Genomic DNA, 10,524 nt, shown 5'->3' with positions numbered 1-10,524 from the left:
CTTCCTCCTTTTAGACCCTTTGAGGTAGAAGTGGAAGCAAATACTCTATCATTCTTTGGCATTTGTAAAGAGAAAGAAAGTGCAATTTCTTTGGGATATAGTTGGTGCCCTAGAAAGATGGAGCGGGTGTGCCTGGGCCCCTGACACACCTGTCATTCCTGTGGAGTAGGGTCTACCTTACTCTGCCAGAGGCTTAGAATTGGCATGGAAGTGGCAGCTGAAGGCTGGTGAAGATGAAGTGTATAATTAGGATTCCCTGGATAACAGTGAGGGAGGCTGAGATGTGTTGGATTTAGGAGGACTAAAGAAACAAAAGATCATGCATAAGTGGAGGGATGGAGGAGATGCTGGCTACTGGCCCACAGTGGCCTGAGCTCCCACTGTTACATTGGTCTGGGGATTCTGTGAATTTGCTTGTGAACTCTGTGGTCTTCAGCAATACCCCTGGCTTCTACCTACCATGTGTCAGTGAAAGGCACAAGCTACTGCTCCTCTGTGGCAAACAGAAGTGCCTCTAAAGAGTGCCCAGTGTTCTCTCTAATGGGGAATTGCTACTGTAGTCCAGTGGCTATACTAAATCTTCTGGTAATGTCTCTAGGAGGTCCTGAGTTAAGTGAGCAAGTGTGATAGAGCCCAAAATTCTGTGATTTTGCCTTCCCCAGGAGTGTATGTACCAGAGTGGCACTGAATGAATCCCCAGGGTGCTTTCAAAAGCTGCGGCCCTGGGTTAGGTGTATGGTTTAATTGATGCAGCACAATCCTAGCAAGCTTAATGGGTTGTTTTTTTTTAATCCCAGTATTACCAAAAAACTGTGGTCCAGCTAAGTATGGTGATGCATACCTGTAATCTTAAAACTTGGGATGAGCAGGAGGGTTGTAAGATACAGAGTGGGCTTTGTAATAAGATCTTTTCTTTTTTGATTTTTTTTCTTTTCTTTTTTTTTTTTGTCAGGCCTAAACTCAGGGCCTGTGCACGGTCTCTCAGCTCTTCAGCTCAAGGTTAATACTCTACCACTTGAGCCACAGTACCATTTCTGGCTTTTTTTTCTGCTTATGTGCTCCTGGGGAATCAAACCCAGGGCTTCATGCATGCATTCAACTACTGAGCTACCTTCCCAGTCCAGAGCTTTTTTTTTTTTTTATAAAAACAAGAAAAGTTATCTTGGTAGGAAGGAGAGGGAGAATGGCTGGGTGTAACTTCTTTTGCAGTTATGTTCCCTTGAGTTTCTTCAAGGTCTGGTTCACCCTTCCCTCCATGGGGCTGCAGTCCCATGCATGCTCTTATTAAACCTTCCTAGGTTTGTGTCAGGAGCATCTTGGATATGACATGAGGCCTTACTCTGAGTCAGACTTGAACATGTTTCCTAGTGTGAGAAAAGCTTCTTTTCTATCAAAAGTAGATTGGTTCCTTTCTGCCAATCTTGTGAGAATTTTTTTTGAAACTTTCTTTGTTGGCCTGGTCAATTGGCCTTTGTTGATTACATTTTGGTTATATCTTTTGTCTGCTGCACTTTAAGAATCCTGTTCAAAGACCCTTGAATGTTTGTGACACCCTGTTCATTCACATCCTTTTGCACATTCTGTATCTGAGCTCAGACAGTATGAGCACATGGGCAAATCCTATTGGCTTTGGGAATTAAAGGGAGCAGTGTGTGCTGTGTGTACTTGTTTGCCAAATTTTTATTTGATGGCACACCCTTCTGCAGGAGTAAATTTTGTCTTGCTAAGTTCCTTTGGAGTAGATGTTCTTATTCCTACAGGACATCCCAATATCCAGAGACATTTGTAACACTACCGACTCTAGGATAGCATGTATGGACAGCTTTCATGAAGGCTTTCAGGGAGAGAGCAGCATTGTTGGGCTTGGCCGACCAGCAACTACTCCTGTCCTCTGAGAATCCAGGACCTGCCCTTTGCTCCCTCACTTCTCCGTGGCTGAAAGAGACTCTGTCTGGTCCCGTGGATCATGGAGAAGTTTCCAGTTCTGTCCCCTCCTCCACAGCTTCTCTAAGCTCAATGTTGTATTGTGGCTCTTAGGTCTGTATGATGTGGCCATTGCAGGACCAGTGTAAAGTGATTATGTCTGCAAGTCAGTGTTTGTGTGTGTGTGTATGTTTGTGTGTGTGTGTGTGTGTGTGTGTGTGTGCATGCGTGCACATGTGCATGGATGCATATGCCTACATGTGTGTGCATGTGCATGGACTGATATTGGTGCTTCAATTCAGGGCCTCTTGCTCTTGCTTAGCTTTGTTGCTCAAGGCTAGTGCTCTATTACTTGAGCCATACCTTCACTTTTGACTTTATGCATGTTGCAATGCTCAGATTTCAGTCTCCTGGCTTCGCCATTTGTAGAGGTGTTTTTCTTGTCTCCTAGAGCTCACTGTACCTGTCTTTTTTTCCATGTCTTGCACAGGACCTGAAGCAGAAGCTGTACCTGTAGGAAGGAGCAGGATGCAGTTGTCATGAGAAACATGAAGTCTGAGATACTGTGGCTGCTCATGGTATATTAGAAGCTGAACCCACTGCAGGAGGAGAATGTTTGCCTATGTCGAGGAGCCTGGTGTGGCTGTGCAGAATGGCTTCAAAGGTCAGGAGACATGGCTTGGTCATTGTCGCCATCAGTTTACATGGTATTTATTTGGTCTGTGATGAGGGGTCTGTAGTTGTTGTCTTTTCAGAAGCTGCTGGTGAAGCTGTGGAGAGGGAAGATACTGGACCAGACCCTGAGCTTGAACCTCAGGTGGGTGGGCTGCCACCCTTCCCTCTCCTACTCTCCCCTCTGGTGGGTGGGCTGCCAATCTCGTCTCCCCTCCCCTCATGTGGGTGGGCCATTGCCCTCATGACTGCTCTTTGGCAACTAGCATCCACCATGTTTCTGCCTTGGCCGGCAGCCTGAGCACCTCATCTGGAGGTTTTTTTTCTCTCTCTGAATGTGGGAGGGGCTTTTGTTCCACACTGTCTAGGTTTATCCTGACAGTGGGAGGGAAATAGTGCTGAGTTATGCAATTTGTTCAAGTCTTAGCACCTTTGTTGAAAACTCCCACAGCAGTGAGGAGTGTCTGCCCTGTGCTGTTCATGACTGTGTGTGCTGGGAGACAGTCATTCGTTTTAGCAATGATAATCACTGGGGATCAAACGATGATTTAGGATAAAAGAATTTCATCACGGTGGAGATTCTTGACCCATGCTGGCCTCTGTAGCAGACTGTTGCTGATTCATAGCAGGTAGTTAGAGGGACATAGAGTGGGCTGCAGGCTGGAACTGTTGGGTGGCTTGCCCCTAAGTGCTGGTGTTGTGATACAACACAGGGCTGTTCTCATTGCCCATCCATTATGTCTACTGTCTCATCCTTTTGGGGGCCACAGCTTATCTTCTCCAGCTTAAATTCTGCTTGCCCTTCTGCTGTACTCTGCAGACAGGTCACCTCCCCTCTTAACTGCTGTGCCTGGGTCTCAGCGAGGTGGAGGATTCACCCTTCCAGATGAGCCCTCGAGCAGGGCCCAGGCCCACTGAGTTTGTGTGTGCTCAGGGTTATAGACCCCCAGCTTTCTGGTTCTCTTTCCTGCTGTTCTGGGAAATTGAGACTCTTTTAGAGCTGAACAGTCCTTATTTATGGTGTTCACCACTGGCTCAGATATCTGCCTCTTCCCCATGTCAGAGCTGCTTTCAGTTCTCTATCTCTTGGCAATACCCCTTGATTTTCTTTTTGCCTTGAGAGCTCAGAGGGTGCAGTCTGGGACAGCATTCCCCTTTGAACTCCACTTGCAAAACAGGCTCACAGAGGCTGTCCCATCAGGCTGTTGCTGGGGGCTTCCTCCTCTTTTCGGTGAGAGTCAATTCTCACACGTGATGAGAAACCTCTGGGTCTTGTTTCCTGTTAGGAAGCACATAGGCCCTTTGTGCCCATCTGGACCAGCCTGGTTGAGTAGATGGCATGCCAGTGTGCCCAGTGTCTGCCACATGACACTGTGCAACAGGCAGAGGGAGCTGGCACTCTGGCCAAGTAGCATAGGCTTCCTCAGCTAGCTGAAATTTCCACTTCCTTTTTGAGCCCTTTGCAACTATTTCTACACCCAAGGTCCCTGTTGTGAGCATGGCTGGTCCTTAGGTGGCCATGTGCAGCATCATCTTATGTTCGCCCCTTGGTCTTGTTCTAGGCTCTGAGTGGGGTTGCCTGTATGTCCTCCAGGACTAAGCAGGAGCTCAGATTTTATACTGAGCTGGATTTTATACTGAATTGTTGCCTTCATTGAGGATTGGGTTTCTGTTTGGTTCTGGTAACATCACCCATAATCCAAGCTACTCAGGATACTGAGATCAGAGAATCTGATGATTATGTTTTTATGATTGTGTTTTAAAGCCAATCACGACAGAAATGTCTGGGAAGCTCTGTCTCCAATGAACTAGCAAATCTTTTGGTGCTGGCACCAAAAATATCACAAAGGTATGATTCTTCAAATGGAGACTCCCAGGTGTCAAGACCCTCCCAGGGCAATGAGACCTCCCCCAGATGAAGAGGTTCCCTCAGATGATGAGACACTCCTCCCCGGGTGGCTGTCCTGCTTCAGTGGCAGGATGAACACAGGAGCACAGTACTGCTTCTGCTGTGATGAGCTGGCAGGATCATATCCTGCACTAGCGAAGTGCATCCTGGTTTGATTGGGCTCTCAAGGAGGCAGAGGGAGTAAACCTTGTGGTGGCTCTGGTCTCTGGAAGCTCCTTGGGAAGACACTTCTGTTCAGGGAAGATTCTCCTGTGCTTCACCTGTTGTACTGCAGCTTTGCGGCTCACAGTGAGGAGCTAGTTTCTTGGAAACCTCAGTGCTGTATGCCTGTCTCCTTGTGTAGCCCCACCATATCATATTTGTTATCAGTCAGCTTTGAACTTAGTAGATTTGTGCTCCACTCCCATGTTTTACTTTTCTCATGGGGGAGGCAAATCTACTATATTTAGTCTCACCAGAATCACTTTGAGCTTGAGGGCAGCCAGGGCATGTGAATAGCATGTGTGAGTCCCTGAGTTCAGATCGCATGTGCTTCTTTTCACAGCACCAAAAGGGAAATGAAAAAGGTTTCCATTTTCAGGTGGTGTACCTGAATTTCCCAGCAGCTTGGGAGGCTGAGGCAGGAGGCCTGCTTGAGCCCAGCACTTCACTGCCAGCCGGGGAGATATAGTGTTCAGTCCTAGGTACTCCTCAAACAAAGAAATCCTATGGAGTTTGGAGAAAAAGTAGATTTTTCTTCTTCTTCCTTTCCTTGGGGTTGGGAGGTTGGCAGTTTGGGGGCACCTATTAGAACCTTATGTGCAAGGAGAAGACTGTGCTTATGAGATTGAGCATGGTGCTGGGACTGGGTGGAAGGGGTAGAAACAGGGAAAAGTTGGTCCCTCTGCTGTGGCTATAAGAGAAATTACACAGTAGCAGGTTGGCAAGTCACACACAGGTATGAGTGACTGCTAGCTCAGGGACCCACTCCTAAAGCTGCCTCAGAGCAGCTGCATGATTGGCATGGAAATGTGGCCTTGTGCTCTGTGTGTGTTTGTGTGTGTGTGTGTGTGTGTGTGTGTGTGTGTGTGTGTGTGTGTACGTGTGTATGTATGTGTGCCAGTACTAGGGCTTGAACTCAGGGCCTGGGCAATTTCCCTTAGATTTGTTGCTCAAGGTTAACACTCTATCACTTGAGCCACAGCTCCCCTTTTAGATTTTTTTTGGTGGTAAATTGTATATAGGAGTCTCAGACTTTGCTTCCTGGGATGGCTTTGAGCCATGATTCTTATATCTCAGCCTCCTAAGTAGTTAGGATTACAGGCATGGGCCTGGCACCTGGCTCTCTTCTGCTTATGTTTTTTATGATCTTTAGTTGTCAAGGATCACCATTCATTTTGAGTACAGGGCCTCTTATTAGGTCTTTTTAGGACTTGCCCTCATTTGAGGTAGTCTGCCCAGCATTGTGAGTTCTGAGGTATTTATTTCTACCACTAGGTGGCCCTGCTGCCTTTGTGATCTGGCTTTATTACTGTTTGTTGGCCCTGAACTCTCTCCCTGACCTCTTTTGCACAAGAGCTACCACTTGAAATAAAACACCACTTCTGGTTTTTGGTGGTTAATTGGGGACATGAATCTCACAGACTTTTCTGGCCCATTCTGGTGTTGAACAACGATTCTCAGATTTGCCTCCTGAGTAGCTAGTTAGGATTACAGGTTTCAGCCACCAGCTCCGGGCTGATGAAACTTTCTTAGGAAGACTGTGGTTGTCTCTTGCAAGCCTTCCTCAGCCTCACCGCTTTCCCACAAGGGACTTCCAGCTAACTTCAGAATTGGGCTGAACTCTGTGCTTTCGGTTTTCACAGTGGCTTCATCACATAGGTATGAGCAGTGATGTGAGCCACTGATCATCAACACTGCCTTGGCCTCTGTTTCTCTGGGCAAAAAGCCCAAGCCTTTTGATCCAGTCTTTGGTTGTCTGGGGACCAGCCCCAATCTGAGGCTTCCATGAACTACCAACCATCAGCCAGCTAGGCAACACATAGCAAGTGTCATCACTGGGATCTCAAATGTTGTAGCAGCTGCTCACAGACTGGCTCTGCCTTATGATATCATAAGAGTCTATGTTCATGTAGTGAATGTTCAGAGCTGCCAGTGTGGCAGTTTATTTAACCATGTCCTAGCAGGCTTTTTTGAATAGAAATTCATGAACCAATTTCTAAAGTTTCTATAGATGTGCATAGGATCTGGAATGGACAGGATAATTTTGAAAAGGATCAAGTTCAAGAAATGTTACAAAGTGATGGTAAGGGGAAACAAAGGAGGAGGCAACAATACTTGATAATAAATGTACTCATAACCTTGCCCATGTAATTGTAAGCCCGCTGTACAGTATTTTCACAATTAAAAAAAAAGAAATACTACTAAGTGCTTGAGACAATGAAAGTTTGGGACAATGACAGACAAGTAAGTGAGTAGAACAGAATGGAAAGTTCAGAATCAATTGAGGAATATAATGTTCATTGATTTAAAAAAAAATCAAAAGAGACTTGATAATTCAGTGAGAAATAGATGGTTATTCCAAGTGGTGGTACAATGTGTGTGGAAGTGGATGAGCCCGAACTGTGGCCTATGCACCAAATAGAACTCCAAGTGGCACATGGGACTGTGGAGGGAAGCCAGAACTCCGAAAACTAATGTTTGTTAAGAAGGATATACAGAACGTGAATTAATTATTCTTGGGAAAAATAAAATGCATTGGGCTTTAGTTTGCTTTCAGAGAGCTAGCAAAAAGACAGACTATAGAGAACCTCTTGGCAATATGTCTATATCTACATATCTATCTGGCTGAAGAAGTATACCAAAACCATATAAGAATTTCTTTTTTTATTGTGATAATATCCCCAGAGTTATTACAATTACATGGGCAAGGTAATGAGTACATTTCTTATGAAGCATTTTTGCCTCTTCCTTTGTTTCCCCTTCCCATCCCTTCTCATCTCCCCTACCTCCCGCCCCTACCAACAATTCCACTTTTGGGTATTTACCCAAATGTTCACAAACAAGACCATAATAAAGCTACCAGCACAACTATGTTATTGTAGTATTATTTACCATAGCTGAGATATGGAACCAATCCAGATGCCCCTCAGTAGATGAATGGATCAAAAAAATGTGGTATATATACACAATGGAATACTGTGCCTTCATGAGAAAAAATGATATTGCCCCATTTGTTAGGAAATGGAAAGAATTGGAAAAATTATATTAAGTGACGTAAGCCAGGCCCAAAGAAACATAGGTCCCATGGTTTCCCTTATTTGCAATAACAAGTATATGTCTGAGACCAGCAGAAACGATCAGATAAGAATTTCTTTTTCCTAGTATTGAAAATTGAACTCAAGTCCTCAGCAATGGCTGAGGCCAGACTTGAAAAGGCAGAAAATGGAACTCAGCACTGGAGAACCTGCTTAGTGTGTACATGGTCTGGACTTTGAGCCCCAGCACTACTAATAAAAAGACAACTTTTTTTTTTAACAGTTTTTGTATAAGATCTGGTATATGAATGTTAGATGAGGGCACAAAAGCTGTAGCAGCAGTAGACATTAGCAAAGTTACACCTTAAGATCACAGGGTGCTCAACTGGGATGAGTGCCCCTCAAAGACTCATGGTGGTAGTAGAAGGGGTGGGATCCTTGAAGTGTAGGGCTTGAAGTATTGAGGTATGCCCATGAAGGGGATACTGGGGCTCTCCTCTCTGTCTTTGCCATCCAGCTGCTGGGAATTGAGCAGGCTCACTTCTGCCAGGTTTTACTGTGTAGTCACAGGCGCCAAAGCAGAGGTGCCAACTGACACAGACTGACACCATGAATGAGTGATCATCTATCTATTGGCAGAGAATAATACAGAACATGAGTATTTCTCTTGAGCATAGGAAATGGTACAGAAAGTCACTCTGGAAATAGACAGCTTTTTGTGCTCTTAGAATGTAATATAGCAATTCTGCTCCTAAATATTTGTCCACACTACAATATGGCCTCATTAGGACTTGTTCAGAGATGTTTGTAGGAGCTTTAGTTGTAGTATCAGCCAAAGAGTGGAATACTAAGGTGTGTGCCTGCAGGTGACAGGAAATGAGGACATGGTACATCTAGACCATGGGATAACATACAGAGCAATGAGGAGCAACTTGCGTTGAGCAGTCAAGCTTGAATTATAAGGTTTGTGATTCCATAAACCTGAAGTTTTATAAAAGGTCACACCAACCTAGAGTGACAGGAAGTCAAAGTTCCTTGAGTCCACGCCGGGAATCTTCTGAATTGTTGAGACTGCTGTAGGTGGAAGCATGAGGTACAGCTTTAAAATGAACTTCATTAAAATATGTTTCATCAAGGGTAAGTATACCTCCAAAAGAGACGTTACCCAGAAAGAACAGGAACACCTCTGCAGTGACTTGGATTGGATTAGGGAGAAATAGGGTTAAGCCAGAGTACTTTGGGGGAGGAGTCCATACCCTGAACTTGTCAAAGGCCTTGGGGAGCCTGGACTTCTCAGTCATTTGAGCTGTGCCCAACTCTGTCAGCTGGCCTGCATCTGTGTTTGATCTTTGGCACAGGAGGCATCAAGATAGAGCAAGAGCCAGTCGTTGCTTAGAGAAGCATTTAACTTCCGAAGCAGGAACACAATACTCTCTCACTGTGGAGGTGGCTGAGGAAGAAGATTAGCAATTAATTTTTGACATGTGCAAACTCCTTTTCAGTTCTGGGTACCAAATAGCCCTCCCACAGTGAGGGAGGGTCAGGCTATCCCGTTGGTTGTCAGTGCATAGCTGTTTGTCTGCTTTGTAACTGACAGGAATTGTTTAAGAGTTTTTGTGGAAGACATTCAGATGTAAAGTTCTCTGTATTCTCATTTGCTCCCTCTGGCTTTTATTTTTTCCATCTTGCTAACTATTCCACTTTGGTCTCTGGAGTATCATGCCCCAGTCATCTGTTAGACTGGACAAGTTTTGTAATGTTGATTTTAGTAGTATTTTCCTTTAAATCGGATTTTATTTATTTTTTTGAATTATAAGAAAATTGAAGTTAAGAGAGTCACTCATTGTGCTGTTTTTCTGTAGTTTGGACATTTGTATTTTCTGCAGTCTAGCTGCATTTCTGTAGATATTCTAGTAGGATTCGCTACTAAGTCATCTGCATGTAATGGAAGCTTGGTATTTTGAATCCTGATACTTGAAATGTACTTTATCTTGTTTGTTTCATCCATTTAGTCAGTTTAGTTTCTTTTTGCATTTATGTAAGCAAGCACTGGAATACTGATGCTGTTATGGGATGCATTCAGGGTTGTGGCTGGCCAGGAAGTAACATTTCAAGACAGTGTGGGCTTTCAAGTTTTTGTCACAGTAGTGCAGAGTGGAGTTGAGGAGACTGTCTACCCTAAAACCAGGCCAGCTGGGTGCAAAACAGGAGCATGGTTATCCCAGTGCAGTTACCACCATCGACTGTGTAGGAGTGAGTGGACAGGGTTGTGCCCTTGAACTGGGGATGTGTACTTTCCTGGAAGGGGGGGGGGACTGGATTTCATCCCCACTACTGGAAATAAACCACCTTGGGTTTTTCCAAAACAGATGAATTTATTTGGCTCAAGGGCCAGAACCTAACAGTAGAGTACACAGCTGGTCATGTGGTTTAAACCAGAGCAGAGCCTTTCTTTCTTCTTTCTAGACAGCTGTATCCCCCCTTTATCCTAGTGGGGTGTACCTCTGACTGAAAAGCAAACTAGCAATGTGTCTGCTGCAGTTTGTGAGGAACCCCTGCTCTGGCTGTGGTATTGATGCTAGGTGTCGAGGTCTCCTCCAGGGACAAATCATTCAAGGGCTCTGACCTTGTGCCTGCCACACAGGCCAGCATCCAGCCATGGTGGAGAATGGGGTGCAGAAGGGTGTGCCTCCACAGGGTTTCATAATGAGTTTTCCCTTGCTTATTTAACAGTAATATTTCACCTATCATATGTTCCCTTAACTATGCATACTTGGAGAACTT

This window comes from Dipodomys spectabilis, unplaced genomic scaffold (genome assembly GCF_019054845.1).
Source record: "Dipodomys spectabilis isolate Male_0828 unplaced genomic scaffold, ASM1905484v1 ptg000420l, whole genome shotgun sequence".
Taxonomy (NCBI): domain Eukaryota; kingdom Metazoa; phylum Chordata; class Mammalia; order Rodentia; family Heteromyidae; genus Dipodomys; species Dipodomys spectabilis.
The sequence above is the reverse complement of the archived record's forward strand: the minus strand, read 5'-3'. Positions refer to the sequence as shown.